The sequence below is a fragment of the Tetrao urogallus genome (assembly GCF_951394365.1).
Source record: "Tetrao urogallus genome assembly, chromosome: 4".
Taxonomy (NCBI): Eukaryota; Metazoa; Chordata; class Aves; order Galliformes; family Phasianidae; genus Tetrao; species Tetrao urogallus.
In genome coordinates, this window is record NC_136817.1 from 46,053,347 (window position 1) to 46,069,736 (window position 16,390).

The following is a 16,390-nucleotide window of genomic DNA, read 5'->3' on the forward strand; positions in this document are numbered from 1 at the left end:
ACAATACCCTAGCTCTGTTACAGAGATAACCTAGAGTATAATAATATGTGCAGCTCTGGTGTCTCCAGTGCACAGTGCACAGAGGGAAACTGGAAAGAGAAATGAAAATAAGACGATGTCTGGATGAACAGTCAGAATGTCAGAGGTATTCTCCATTTTGTGAAAGAGATGATTAGTGACCACTGAAAGTGCTAAAATAACCAGAGAATGGGCTCCTCTCTCTGCATCTCAGAACACAAAAAGCCAAACAAGTCAGTGAGACTGAAAGGTGAAACTCGGGGAAAAGCTGAGTTACAAAATGTATTCTTATAAAATATGTACTCAAGCTGGTGGACCAATTGTTACAGGAAGGCACTGGGATGGAAATAAAATTAACAACATGTGAAGAAGTACATGTATAGATTATAAGAAAAAGCAGTTTTACAACATTTTATGCTAGCATAAAATTCGTCAGCAGAAACAAATTACTTTCCTCAACATTTGAACCAGTGTCTTAAGCACTAGGAACCAGAAAGAGCTCTAGAACAGCATGGACGCACTTCCTCATCCATCAGTCTTTTTAATGTAATTCCGTTCTTATTAAATTCAATTAATTAATACAATTTAATTCTTGTTCTTTAATGCAATTTATTTTCTTGTGTCTTCCTCTCAGTTACGTGGAAGTGATTGCTGTCAGAAATGAGATATCACCCTGGATAGCTGCAGGTCAGAGCTGCTGTAAATGACATCCTACAACGTAGGGGTGCATTTCTAGTTCTTATTTTGTGAGTATGCTTACATGTGGCTTACATGTTTCAGAAGGACACTTCCATCTGTAGCCAGGGGAATTAAATGTCATTATCTCATGCATTGGTGGTTAAATTCTAATGTAATGTAATCTAAATTCTAAAATTCTAATGTAAATGTATCTTTGAAGAAACCAGTGGCCTGGACAAAGTGTTCAGAAACACAGATGATGGCTGCTTGTTCCAAAGAAGGATTTACTTTTCAAAACACTACAAGTCCTTTGGTTTTATAGGAGTAAAAACAAGAAAACCCCTTGCTTGTGGCACAGTACCCATGTTCCAGGCTCACAAAATGCAGAGCAAAGTCACCAACCCCTGTGGAAAGTGAAGGGAGAACAGGGCTCACTTTCTACCCTGGCACAGCACTGTCACATCACCTTCCACAAGAACAAAGGAGGGAGGAAGAAGAGATATTAAAAGAAACTGCATAAACAGGAACAGAATTCCTTTGTGCGCTGGAAGCGACTGTCTGGCCAGAAGGGCCTGCAGTGAGATAGGATCTTCATTCCAGCACAGACAAGTGGGAAGGGAGGGACAAACTCCATGCCCTCACCTACCCGCATACTCCACACTGTTTCTATAGCAGCACAACAGCAGACATTTTTCCCTTTCCACAAGAAAGCCTGACTAACGCTCTACAATTATATTAGTCAGCATTTTAATCAGATTTTATCTTCTCTTGAGCTTGCAATTTTATTTCTCCTCATTTCCTCCTTATGTAACGCTCCTGAATTCTCATCAAGAATGGCTTGAAATGTTGAGGAAAGAAAGCTGAGGGTTTTCTTTTCCATTCAGAGCTGCCCATCTGCTGCTACTGTGGGTTTTTTTTAGGGGTTGCTTTGTGCCCCCACGGTGCAAGCAGCTGTTGTGTGCATGGAATGCCGTTTTGGTCTGAAAAGGCAGAGAAAAAGCCCCAGTGGCAGAATCCCTTGAATCAGTTCAAGCTCTAAGTCTCCTTCAAAAATGCATATGAGAACACCTAGCAGAAGGTTTGTTTTCCATTTTAGGAATGCATTGTGTTCCATATTAAGCTATCTGAGACACTGCTGCAGTAAGTGCCTTTGTCAGCCTCTCTGCATCCCATCTTGTGTTACACTGCGGTCAGTCTGTCAAGGGGCAACACACCTGGGCAGTGTTAGGAAAGCTCACTGCAAAGTCCTGCCGTGCCAGGCCAGCCTCAGGAGGACACTCACTGGGGCCATTACAGATCCTGCTAAGCAAAACAGAGCTTTTCACTCGCACCATCTGCAAGTTCAGCCTCAGCAGGTTCTTTGGTGCTGTGGGCTCATCCTGAAGCAGTCGCATCCCTGGAGATACAGGTGGGGAAACAGTGTTTTAGTTGCCACTTCTCCAAACCTCTCCTATGGCCTTCAGGCTGGCAGCAAATGGCCCCATGCAGGTGTCAGGCTGGTACAAACACTCCCCTGCCATGACCTGCGTGGTCCACTGCAGTGGAAAGGTACCAAAAGATTCACCTTTATAATGCAGTCACTTAAGCAAGAAGGACATATATTCAAGTCATGCCTACAATCTACAACAGAGCTGAGATGAGTGAATGCATAGGTTACAAAGTCAAAGACAGAAAATATAGGAAATGCCAGAAATAAGATTGCCTGGGCAACCTTAACCCATCCTCCCACATGCATATGCATTTTGTTACAGCCTTAATTGCATAATGTTACAACGTTACAGTGTTTCCTGTCTTACTGGCAGCCTGTCTTTTATCTTCTCGTGGGAAAAGAGCACCTAAATACACCTGAAGACCTGAATGTTATTCAGCAAGTCTTAAATCCTCGCTTGATCAGTCTGTAGTGCAACATATGAAGTATTCCCTTAGAACAGCAATTACAAAGTCCTTCTTAGGCTTGCCATGGTGTATGGCAAAGTTATGTAAGGAAAGCTCAAGCTGTAAGTAGAATAGGCTGCATAGATCGTGTATGCTACCTCATCCCATGACACCCAAACGCCCTGTTTTCTAAAGCTCTATGTTCTGTTTTGCCTGAAATCAGAGCCCACGGGTGATGCTTTGTGGGGGCTGTGTTTGAAGTATTTGAATGAGCAAGCGCTGCTGCCTATGAGGCAGCCTTGACAGCTTTAAATAGTTTTTATTCATCAAAGCTTCAGAACAGTCATTAGCATTCACACAGTTCTCGTGCAGGCAGGTGACTGCAGATAGGAAGCCAAAAATTGTCAAGGAAAAGACATTCATTTTTATTAGCAAAAAAATGAGACTTTGGAGCTACTGCAGCACCCAGCATTCTGATAACAACCCATTTCTCAATAATACACTGCTAGGATGGTGACAGGCACCATGATTAAACACAGGAAGCTTAAGAGCAGACTTTGTCAGCTCTGTTGTTTTTCTATAAATCCCTTTGTGATTATGATGAACTGCATCGTAGCAGAAAGGGGCAATTTAGTGTTATTGTATAGATGACTCATATAGTCTCCACAGTTTGACAAGAGCACAGTTTTTTTTTTCTAAATAAAGAAAGCACTCAGTCCAAAAATAGAAGTAACACTCAAAAGAATGCAGCTCCTTGAGGACTTACAAATTCCAGCTACCAAAAACACAGAGGTTGGTATGCTGGGGCATCTCTGCTGAGGATATTGTGTGAAAGCCATTAATGCTTCATCTGGAATGTAAATCTATGCCGTTCAAATGGGATTTAAGTAAGTATTTCAAGGTAGGACTTCAGTTCCTGGCTGGAACCAGTTTTAACTGGTTGTGCAGTTTTCATGGTCATTTTTATATTTGCTTTCTTGCTTGAAGCCTGGAGTTATTTGCCCTGCACTACCTGCATGGCTTGGTATGGCTGGAATGGGTCCCGAGGCAAGGAAGGAAATGGGGCCTCATCCCCCAGCCTTCCTCCTCCTCCTCGCCCTGTCAGGGCCTCTCTGGGCAGCAGGCTCCTGGGCAATTGCACTGCCCTGAACTCAAAGGGGACACGGACACTGCAGTGTATGCCACTTTAAGGATTAACACCATCTGGCTGATGGGAAGAAAGGCATAGATTCCAGACAGATAGAAGGAAAGCTATGTCATTTGTTTCCTATGCTGCATCAGCTCACTTTGTCTCCAAGCTTTTCTTTACTCCCCCAGCTACTCAAGGATTTTGAAGAGAAAAGTTCTAATTTGCCTGAAATATCCTGGGAACAGGTTTCTGTGGCAAACTACAACTTACGTTTGCCATAGCGTTAGTAATTTCTCCAAAAAAACGTTTAAAAGCCTCAACATTGGTCAGTGGTTTCCTTTAATGTGAACAAATTGCAGAAATCACTAAATGAGAAAGGAAAAAAACTACCAGAGAATCGCTTGTTCTTTGGCTTCTGATATGATATTTGAAAAACAATAGAGGACAAGAATGAGGAAGAGGTAAGGTAGGAGCTGTAAATGTGAGCACATGGGATGGGCTGTGCTGGAAAACCCTGTGAACAGATGCACCATGTCTTTGCGGTGAGTTTCATCCAGCTGCCTGGAAACTGCATGCAAACCAAGCCAGGTTGAAACTACATTGTATGAAACAGACTCTGTAACTGGTGGAGCAGGTCAGCTGGGTAACAACAGAAAGATTTTCTCTCTAGTTGTGTTGGAAGTAGGTATTACTTCATTTCTGATGTCCGGAGTCCCATTGTCACAGAAGCACCGCAGAAGGGATGGGAGTATGGTACAGCAATTGCCCTTTATGCAGGTAGGATGAATACCTTGGGATGGAGAAAGCCTTACATGTATCAGGAAGCAACTGGGCTCCTCCAAGGTTCAGTGGACAAGCAGAAATGGACAAGCCACCTTTGGAAAGTAAGACTGGGCTTGGTGTTGCTCCTTTTTCTTACAAAATATTAAAATATCTGCCATATAACCAAAGCAACCAAGACAGCCAGTGGTTCACCTTCATTTCAGTATTGTTCCTGTTTAGACCTAAGAACAGGGTTGCTTTCCTGTGTTTGGAGCTTCAGTGTGACTTTGCTGCTAGTGGGCTTTATGCCACCTTATGCCTTCACTGTCTCTTTTCATTAACTGGTAAAGTTAGAGTAGTCATATGTACTGTACACTACAGATACAGTTTCCATTAAATATCAGCTTGAAACACACCACTCTTCAAAGTTAAGTTATAAGAGAATTTGAATGCAGAACAACAATGTTTTATCCATTAAAGTATCTAATGCTCCGTTTAATGGTACTGTACTGCTGGTACTACTGTTATAAAGTACTTGTTTTGCTAAAGGTTTGGTCCCTCTTCTGTTGGCATTGGTAACAAAGCCTACATGAATTTTGTACATGGTACACAAATAGGATTCTTCACTACAAAATGCATTGCCATGTTTAGTCTGAACTTGGGCAAAAAAACCCAAAAACCAAAAAAACAAAAACAAAACACAACTCTGTATCTAGAAAGTCTGAGAAAATATGTGCTTCTTCACAATAGCATTTGTAGAACAGTCCAAAAGATCTTACATGTTTGAAAAAGAATACTAATCAGGACTGGTTTGTAACCCCAGGCATTTCAAATTGCTGAAAAGATTGCTAAGAATCAGCATCATTGTTCTTAGCATAGGAAAAAAACTTACCAGGAGCGTATAGAAGAGTCTGCGTAAAGTAAGTCAGGTCTAAGAGCAATTCCAACTACAATCAACTGCTGGAAAACTTGGCAGTGTTGCACTGTAATACATATTGGGCTTTTACTGCATTCTAGGAACAGAATTGCTGTATCTGAAGGTCACTACAAACAGCAGTAACTCTCCCCGGTAGTTACTGGCAGCATCTCAACTGTATTACCTTGAGTATCCAGGGGAACAGCCTTTACACAGCAATGATTAGGAGATCCAGCTAAACGAGGTGTAACCCTGGACGTACTGTTTAGCTACAGATGTAGACAGCAGCTGACTCACTGCTTAGAATCACTCATCCTCTCACTGCTTGCCCTCTAGAATAGCAGAAACATCGCAAACAGGTAAGATTTCTAAAAGAGAAGTATTTTGCATTAATATTACATGCAGTCATGAATAAAACAGCAACACGTAACTGGAATGTTTTTCACTTGTATCTGAGCAGTAACTGCAATTTCAGCTGTTTCAAAATGTGTATTCTTTCAAAATTCCAGAAGGCAGTGGTACATAAAAGATTCATTCTCTTCTGGTGCATGAATCAGCCGTGAAAGAACTGAAGTTGCAATTCATTCTGCTGTCTGCTCAGCAAGCAGAACTACATTATTACTGATTTGGGACAGATTATGATGTTCTAATTAACTGTGAGATAAAAACCCCTGAAAAAAAATCAGTATTCAGTAAAAATATTCTGGGGGAAAGAAAGAACAACTGGCTGAGCATAATTTTCTGATTCTACTCATGCGGTAGTTTCTAAAACAAAATTTACGTTTATTAGTGAAGGCCTCACTTTCTTTGAATAGCAAATCATTTGACTGCTGAAGTAGAATCCTTTGTTCAGAATCTCAATAAGCAATTGCATTTACAGAGAGTTAGGTCTTATTTTTTCAAGATCCTCTGGAAGCTGTGCAGTAGTTTGTCTACAACAACTGAGCTCACAATTTTTCCTAAAATTAGGACAGATTGTCCTTTAGCCAGCAAAGAAATAAAACAAAAGGCAAGGATCATCATTTTTTTATTGTTTTAAAATCCGAAGGCAAATTATGTGTTTTTCAGACTTGTAGTTCTACTTACACTTGAAAAAATGCCCAATAATTTTAGGGAAAGACTGCAAATATGAGAAAATAATGTGACAAGTAGAGAATGAAAGATTGGCTCTGTTAAGTGCCCAAGTGGGACTTAGTATAGGGAGGAGGAAGGCACTGCAGGGAGGCTGAATGAAACTCTCTGGAAAGTGAGGAGTCTGGAAAGAGTACATTCAGCTTATGTTTTGCAGTTTGTAGTGTATAAGTTTCTTAAACTGAGTGATACCACTGTGCTTTGTGGGTGATTTCTTCAGTCACTTCATCCTCTGAGCTTTGTCAATCACCAATGTCTGTGGCGATGACATGCAGCAATATCCATGCACTGACAGGTGAGCTCTGCTGACACCTTCTGCCTGCTCTGCTGGTGACGGTTCACTGCGCAGTCGAAGCAGCAAAAGGAAAGACAGGCACAATTCACCTGCATCAGAAAACAGATTTGCTTTTGTCACAAGCAGAGATGCACATGCACAGTTGCAGGTGGAACATGGAGACAGCCTTCACTTCTTCTCACTTCAGCCCAATCTTTTCTTGAGCTTAGAGGTTTCAGATAGGGCTTTTAGGAGGTAAGTGTCCCCCTCAATACAAGGTACCAAAGGTAGCTTGTTTGGGTGCCACACTGACAGCAGTGAGTTCAAAGGCATGGCCAGCACCTCAAGCAGCAGTGATTGTGGACCTGCTGCTGGTTGCACCTCAGAAGAGAGCTTGGCTACCCTAACATCAGGCCAGCTGCAACTAAACCCCATGCCTTTCCCCACTACCCCTTTCCCATCCTATACTCATGCACCAAGCCTAGTCCTCACCCCTGCATATCTGCAGCTGTGTCCCAAATAAAAGCATAGCTGCCACCTTGGCAGCATCCCTGCAGACTTTGGGCTTACCCATGCCAGGCCACCCTTGTACGTGAGATCTTGCTGGGCAAGAAGTGCAAGACCTCCACCCTGCCAGTACTGACAGGGCACCCAGCCAGATGCTGGATGACTGCCCAGGGACACTGGGAGGAGAGCAGAGCCAGCTCAGGTCTGGCTGCTCACCATCTCTTTGTCTCAGCAGTGGTACATGAGGTGAATGGCCTTTTCTGAGGTCAGGAAGCTGGGGCTGTCAGGCCAAGTTGGTCTGTTCATTGTCACAAGGCTTTTTTGTTTTTTCCTTCACCACCTTTTCACATATTTTCCTGTAAAATATTTTTCCCTGGCTGAATCTATCAACATGCAAGATAGTGGTTTGTAGGTGAAACCTGTGTCTTCAGGCTTTGCTGGCATATGCATAAGAAAATGTAAGCATTATCAGGTGCACGTGGCTGTAGAAACTTCCAAGAAGAGGCTGCCAGCATGGGTGACAAGACTGGAGACAGAATTCGTACAATCTACATTTTTACTGGATTCTGAATTCTACATCATTAGAATACTGAATACTACATCATTAATACTAGATCTACTAGATACTACATCATTAATACATTAATACATAGAATACTGAATTCTACATCATTACTGGAGGACATGTACTTCATGTCTAGAAAATGAAGCCATTATTACAATGTGAAAATATATCCCCTGTAAGGCTGCAGTGCTCTCAGGAGCAGAGTTGCTATGAAGCATTAAGGGACACATTCTGAGTCACTTTGTGATTCTGCAAAAGCTTCTCAACTGTGTAGCAGTTGTTTTTCTTGTAGTCTGCAAACAGCTTTTATTTGCCTGCCAAATTCAGATGCCCTGTCCTGCCTTGCAGCCCTTTGGAAACAAAGAGCAGACCTAGCTGGCAGAGTCACAACTCAGGCAAGCTTCTGTGAGCTCACATATGCTCAGACAAACAGAGAGGATAAACTGCAGGTAAAGATATACAGTATCTTTCAGGGAGACAAATGGAAATAATATGTGCTCTGTCATTAAGTGCTAGTGGGCTGTGTTCTCATGATACACAGTGTTTCCTGAGAGAGCCTGTATAGGGTTGGTAGGGCAGTGCCAAGAAACCCCAAACAAGACATCTGATACAAGAACCAAATGAACTCTTGGGGCAGCTCCACTGCTCTGGGCGGTTCCTTAGGCCTGCTGCTAACGTTTTTCTATGCACTTCCTGCATGCCTCAGCATTCAGTCAACCCTGTCCATAGGAAATATGTTGTACAGAAACACAGTACTAACAACAAAAAATATTTTTTAAAAGTATCTATAGCCGATTTTCCAATTCCAGAAAAAGCAATATATTGATTTATGCACAGTTCAAGAAACTTCTTTCCTTTTTAATTTTCCCTTTCCTCTCCTTTTCCACCAGATTGGCTGATAGACACTGAGTTGTGTGTAAATTGTGGCCACGGAGTGTGTATTTCCAAAATACATTCACATAGTTTTTAATTCTGTATTACTTCCAGTTCTAAACTATATAATGCAAGCTGCATTGACTCTCTCATCATTTTCCCATCTCTGCAATGAGAGCAGTAATGTTTCCCAGCATCATCAAGAGCTCTAATATGGGTGGATGAAAAACACTACAAAGGTGTGTTGCATTGCTAGTAAAAATGGCTTGCAAAACCTTTGCAGGTGCTTTTGGTATGAAGGCAAGGGTAGATTTTGATGGCAAAGGACAAAGTTTGGAGGAATCTGCAGGGAATTAAGTCTGGTGATTCCCTAGCATTTCTATCACCTTGGAAGGATAGAAGAGCAAGCCATAAACTCTGCTGAACCATGGATGAGGTAAAAGTCCTGGAGGCTCTATGCCATCATTGCGTCTGTGTTGCTCCTTTCCTGGGATATGGCCATAGCTGCTTCAGAAGGACCTCCACAGGGCTTTCTGTGGCCCACAGAGCTTCACAGAAACTTTGCTACTGGCCAGAATCTGTGGGAAGGATGATGCTTTTGTACACTGCCATGTCCAAAAAGGGGTACTGTCACATGATTATTTGGATGGATTAATACTGATGCTATGTCTGTTTGATGTAGCTTTAGCTAGACATTTAGAAACAGTGATGCTCAGAAACCTAGGTCAGTAGTTTGGATGCAGGTATCAGTCTCTTTTTTTTTTTCTCTTTGAAGGACAGTGGTGCATTGCTGCCCAGGACTTCCTAGATACTGAAGTGCTTATGCAGAAAGCAGCAGAGCTACCTTCAGTGTTGATTCCAAGCTATGTCTTGACCCCTCTAGGAATCTCCTCCAGCCACTGGACTACATTCTTCCATGGAGACGCAGCATTCTCCACCTCTTCTCTCAAAGTAGAGTTGAAGAGCAGAAAAGAAACAAACTGCAAAGGGCCAGAAAGAGACAGAAGAAGCACAAAGGCACCTCTGTACATTGTTCACAAATGTCGGGATTGAGCTAAGGGAAGGAGTCTTTGGATTGTCTTCTTCCAGAAGAACTTACATATTTTTATCCAATTCTTCTGCACTAAATATTCAGGAAGAGAATTAGTAACAATCTGCACTTGTTATTTTATGAAATAAGATCTTCAATCTAAGTATACTTGACAACTATTGGCATTTGCTAACTCAGCTGTAAGATGAGTTATACATAAGTTAAGTGATACATGCTACCATTACTGCTGTGAAAATAATTAACATGAACAGGCATCTTCTTGAAAAATAAAACATTTCCCAAGGAAACAGACCTGATGATTGTTGCTGGAACGCCATATCCCATCTCAGCACAGACAAGCCAATGACTCAGTGATGGTTAGAAAGGTACAGACTGTTGTCCTGTTGATGAAAGTAACCTCCCATCTCTCATTGTAGCACTTACTAGAGGCAAGCCTGAGTCCACCTTTGCAGTATAATGAGTCATATGTGCTGCGGCAAGTTTTCAGACCTCCCAGTTAGGCCTTGAGCCCTCTTGTGCTAAGTGAAATGGGGAATGGAGAAAAAAATGGGTAGTTTCACAGATCAGTCCTATTCTCTGACTTACAGTCACAAACAAGCCCTGCAGTCTTCTAAAACTGCTAGCTCAGCAGACAAGAAATAACCAGCTTGGGGTGAATTTGTTAAGGTCGTGGCCAAGTGCATGCATTTCAAGGCATTCATTTTCCACCCCCCGCTGCCTCTGCTTTGGAGAACAGCAGGGGATCGAGTCTGACAGTGATCCAGAGCTCTGAGAGGGGAGCGAGGTCAAGTTCAATTACTTCTTAATTGATAACCATGGAGCCAACAGCTAGGATATGGAGACAGGGCAACATGTCTGTGTGTGTCCTTCACCTCAGGCTAGCTGCTGATTCTGGCCTGCCTGCTAGAGAAGTATAATGCTGTAGACTGATGCTTTGTCCTTCATTATCAAGTTTTCCCATCAGATTTTTCTCTCAAATCCATTTTTCTGGGTATCTGGTGTTGCCTCTAGAATCCCATAGGAACAAGGACACTCAATCCATAAGGCTTTCCTTCTACCTAAACTGTGTCTTAAATTGTGTCACTCAGTTAAGCAGAATAAAAAAAGATTTGCATGTCTTCACAAACATTGGTGTATACTCAACAGAAAGAGTAAGATTTCCACCAGATCTTAAATAGAAACAAAAATGTTTTTAAAAGCTGTGTTCAGTAGAAAGAAATACTACTCTCCAGTAAAACTGAAAGTACACAGTTAGCTTTCTACATCGATTTACATGGACAGACAACAATAAGGTAGCTGATCACTTAGAATGAACGTTTTCTCTTCTAAGGTACAGAGATTAGTATGAGTACAGAGTCATATGAATACAGGGGCAAAGAAGTGGAGAATAGTGAAAACAAATGAAAATTATCACCGAGCAATTGCTGAGTCGCATGTTGAAAGTGTATTCAGAAACATCGCTTAATCAAAAGGAATAAAGTAAGCTAAAAATCCCAACAATGTCTCAAAACCACTTTATATTACAGGAATTAATGTGTTAACTCTGGAAGCTTATTGAGGTTGTACTTATGAGGTATGAAGTGGCCACACAAGCCTTTGAGAGCACCATCCTTTTAGGTTAGGCCCATTATTGGTAATAATTCCTACTGTGTTTATATTAGTTAATCACTGCAAGGCAGCCTGAATGCAATAGAGAACTGAGAGCTGGAGAAACTTATGAGACAAATTCCTGGCTGACAGTTAACAGGTTTCAAAACTAACAAGCAGTAAGAACAGGGAATGAGGTCAGGCTGCCCGGTCCAACTACCCCACTGACTTGGGATGGGGAGAGGAACAAACAAGCAGCACAGCAGATACTGAAACTGGTAAAGATAAGAAATGCTTGTAACTTGCTATTCAAGTGTTTGCTAGCTGTTCTACCAACTTTAATGTCATAATGAAATTTTAAAGCATTTAAAGAGGGGCTTTTTACAGAAATGTAATCCCAAATCTTCAGAAACTGCTCCCACCTAAAAGAGAGAGGTAAAATAACACTGCAATGCTCCAGTTTCAAAATATAAGGAAGAAAATTACAGGCAATTTCAGGCCCATTGCTATTTTCTTTACTGCTTTGAAAGAATGTGGTAGATTACCTCCATTAGAGAGGCGGGCTTAGAAAAAGGCTCTCTTTTACAAGCTGCTGAAAGTCTAAAAGACTTTAATGCCTTTGGAAATGTCTATGCAGCAAAATAAAGGACATGAAATAGAATGGCGAACCTCAACAGGCTTTCATCTTTCTATTACAGATAACAAAAGCAGGAAGAGCAGAGAAGGTAGAAAGGGTTTTCCACACCAGCATTTGTCTGTAACATCTGCACAGAGCCCCAGGCTGGTTTATATTTGGGTTATGCTCCAATCTGTCAGTCCACCCTGTGTTGTGTAGGCATGTTTTCTGTCTTACAGACAGAGCACACATGTAGGTACAGATGGCAACAATGCCCAACTAATGGCACTCCTCGCCTGCTGTCTAACTTATTTTTAAACTGTTGCATTAACTCTCCCATTTGCATTGTGGCAGGTCCTGTACGAATAGGGCAAAGCAGTAGAGAAGCCTAATGTAAGGGAAAGGGTGCAGATGCCACTTATTTGGATTAACAGGCACCTATGTGAGCTCTGGAAAAGAAGGGAAGGCACAACATGGCACAGTGGTAAAGCCAAAAGTGGCAGCTTGTTGTGTCTGTGCTTTTTGCCAGACAAGTGACTAACACCTACCTCCAATCACAGAATCATAGAATGTCTTGGGTTGGAAGGGACCTATAAGGCCATCTATTTCCAACCCCGCTACTGTAGGCAGGGACATCTCCCTCTAGGCCACATTGCTCAGGGCCCCATCCAGACTGGCCTTGAATGCCTCCAGGGTGAATCATTCAAGAGCTAACACAAGTTTATATAATTGCCAGCATTACCTCACTGCAACATAACATAGTTACACTCCTTGCCACTCTCTACAGCAACACCAGACTCATCTGCATGGTAATTATCATAAAGAAACTATCTTACACTACCAGTTAGAGCTAGATGAAAAAACATGATTTTGTTTTTTTGTTCTGCACTGAAAAGTAAAATGTTTCGTTCAAAATTCAACCTTGTTCCAATTCTGACATACAGCTTCTCCAAAGAAAAGTAAAAAAATATTGAGGACAAAAAAACATTGACTTCTTTCCACTTTTAGTTGACTATTATGAGACCAGGAAAAACACTCTGATCTGCTCATAAGATCACGTTCACTTTGACATTGCTACTCAGTGTGCAAATTGGGAACACAAATGAGAAGGGGCATACCTTATTTTGCTTGTCCCAGCTGTTCACCAGTGCAATGGCATGTTTAGCCTGCAGTATTCCCAATGCAGAAGAAAAAAACATAGCAGGCTAACCTGGACACTAGAAGTTTGCCAGCTCACAGCTCTGTGTGTGTTAGTTTATCCAAGAGAGAATGTGCACATCTGAAACCATGACAGACACCTTTAAGTCATATCTGTGTTAGTAGGTCACTTTACATAGATATAACAACACATCTCTACTAACAGCTTTCCATCAATAACCTCACTTGTGTATGTTTTTCTAAAGCAGGTAATAAAACAGCATACAACTGACTCTTCATCTTTTCCTGTCACAGAACAGCAGCAGTAGAAGGGACCAAACCAAATCACACAGCCCACCCCACATCTCCATCCCAGGCAGGAATAACTAAATTCAAGCCACCTATCACAGACATCACTTACACTACTTTTTCTGTCTGTTCACACATTCATTTTAAACCAGCCTTAACATTTCTCCTTCAACTAAAAGAGGATTGATGGTATCTTTTTTGCTCAATAGACTTGATGCTGTTTCTCTCTTTCTGTGTGCTGTTTTTGCTGTGGAATTTTCAAAGTCAAATGCCTGTTTATAAGCCTGGGCACCTTGTTTTTGGAGCTAAAAATGCTGTTGGAGCTTACTGCTGACCAAGGCGTGGAAACAGGGATCAATTACATTTTTATAAGAAGAGCATATGACTGCCAAAAGATATTAGGAACATCAATTACACTCGGTTTTGAGACACGCATTATGTAGATGGTAGATTTTTTGTTCCTAACCTAATAATTCCCTTGATTTTCTGGGGCAGATTCTAAGCTTATGTCAGCACAGTTTCACATGCAATTGACCTGTGCTGGATTACACCATGCAAAAAGGTTAATGGCAGTGTTGGCTGGCAGCGTACTTGAGAAATCTCAAATGAGGATTTGCAGTATTTCTCTACAGCTCCAGTCGCACTCCATACCATGGCACTCACCAAGGAACAATATCAACCTTTGGGAATACACAGGTTTGTTTGTAATATGCAGGACTGAGAAAAAAAAAAAGTATGAAATAATGGAGATTTTACATACAAGATGCTATGACTCAAAGGTGTAATTTGGCCAAAATGCTATGCTCTGTCTGAACACAGAAAAGTACAGACCCCAAGAAATCAGCTTTGATCAACAAATGTAGCATAAGCACAGTTATCACATAATTATGTCTCTGTCATTTTCTGATGCAAAGCCTTTAAGGTCCAGGAAAACTCTGGAAGAGTAAAGGCATAAAATAAAAATAGCCATTTTTCTCATATTTCAAACGATGCAGAAAAAAGTAACAGCCTATCCATTTTCACCGTGCTGATTTTTTTTAGTGTTCCTGAGCAGAGCTTGGATGGCAAACACTTAATAAAAGGGGGAAAAAGGAAGTCTCCTGCCTGTTTTCTCCTCATATGTATAAAACTAATTACTCTGCTTTAACAAGGGGAACTTTGTTCTCATAATTTCCAAGTTTCATTCCAGCCCCTGCAGCTAATCATGACCATGGTCGCTGATAATGAGTAGTAAATTGCTGGAGTCCTCCAAGCTTGATAGGTGCATTCCAGCCAGCATCATGCAGCCGTGCTTCTCTATACATTATTGTTCACAGATGGTAGCTGTCAGACCCTGTCAGCTTCATATACACATTCGGAGAGTCACATCCGCATTCCTGGAATTTATGGCTGCACAGCCCTCACCTTCTAAGGCCCTTAATTCAATAAAATGTCACCTCTCTTCAGTCTCACCTTGCTCTGAAATACTTTCACCCACTTACAGGCCTTCCATTTAGAAAAAAAAAACACTACTGAGTTATTACAATGTAAATATTTTAATAGAATAGAGGGGAAAAGCCTATCCAGCTTTAAACAGTCCCATTATTATGTTAAGATGGATGGTCAGGAATTAATGGAGCATTTGCTTTAAAAGTTTATTTAACTACAGGGAAAGTGGATATAGATTTGTACATATGTTGGCTGCCACATCGCTGGGTTGTTGGGTAACAGTATATATAGAATATGTGGGCAAGAGCTTCATTTGCCAAAGGGTTATTATTTAGTTCCACTTTGCCTAATATCTAAACCTTAAGCAAAATGAAAATATGTATTAGCAATTTCCATTTCATCTTAAAACCATTGAATTTTAGACAAAAAAATTGCACTTTGAAGACAGCAGTCAGAACATTCTGTCAATAATAACAAGAACGGAAAAGGAAAAAAATCTTTCTTTTGCCCAGAATAGGTAGTGCAAATAAGTAAAGAAAGCAAATAGATCATAATAAGTAAATTAAAATGCAGATTTCCTTTTTCATTTTTTTCTTTCTTATTTTCTTTTTTTTTTTTTTTCTCAAAGATATTCCTGGCAGCCCTGAGAGAGCTGATGCCTGCTGAGCATGCCCTCCCCCCTGCTGACACCTCCAGCCAGAATGCTGCTGGCTTAGGGAAGGAAAGCTGCAGAAGCACCTTTCTACAGCTTTTACACTTCTAAATTGGCTCCCAGCACGAATCAGACTGCAATGATCATTACTGGTACTGTGTCATCTCTTGGTCTGTGACACTGTGCCTCCAGCCTCTGTAAAAACTTGCAAAAGGACAGAGACCAGAATGAAAAGCTGGCATAAACTATAGTGGACATAGCAGATAGCAGAAAATAAAACATGAACAGAAGTCTCCCTGTCCCAGTGTGTTCTCAGTAAACAAGCCCTTTCTAAAAGGCCTGGATTAACTTCAGTTTCACCTCTTCTGCAAGCAAGGAGTACCCAAGCATCATGGAACTGCCACCCATGTCAGTGAGCTGGCACAACATCTCATCAGTAATGTAGAATATGCATTGGCTGTGCTGGAAGTTAAGATAGTTTCATGCCATGAACTCAATGTACCAACTTTTCCTCCAATGTGTTTTTAAGGCTAAAGTCACCCACAAATAATTCAGAAGGACAGAGCGGGCCTTAGAGAAACACTGCACTGCACCCTGCAGCCCTTATAAGAGAGCTGGGAGTAATCTGATAGGGATCACTCTGAAGGTCAGAGGCAATGCTGGAGTCTCCTCTTCCTTGCTAACCTTTGTAAAACAGCCCCTTTGTAAAAAAGCTCTCACCAGTGTCTTGGTAGGAAGTGGTGCCAGTGTGGAGGTCGTACAGCACACCCTCTCAGTCACTTTTAATGCCATCTCCCCTATTACAAGCAGCACTGTGAACACATTGTTGTGACAGAGAAAAAGGCTTGGGAGACTGCAATTCATCCAGCTTGGTGTGCTGGG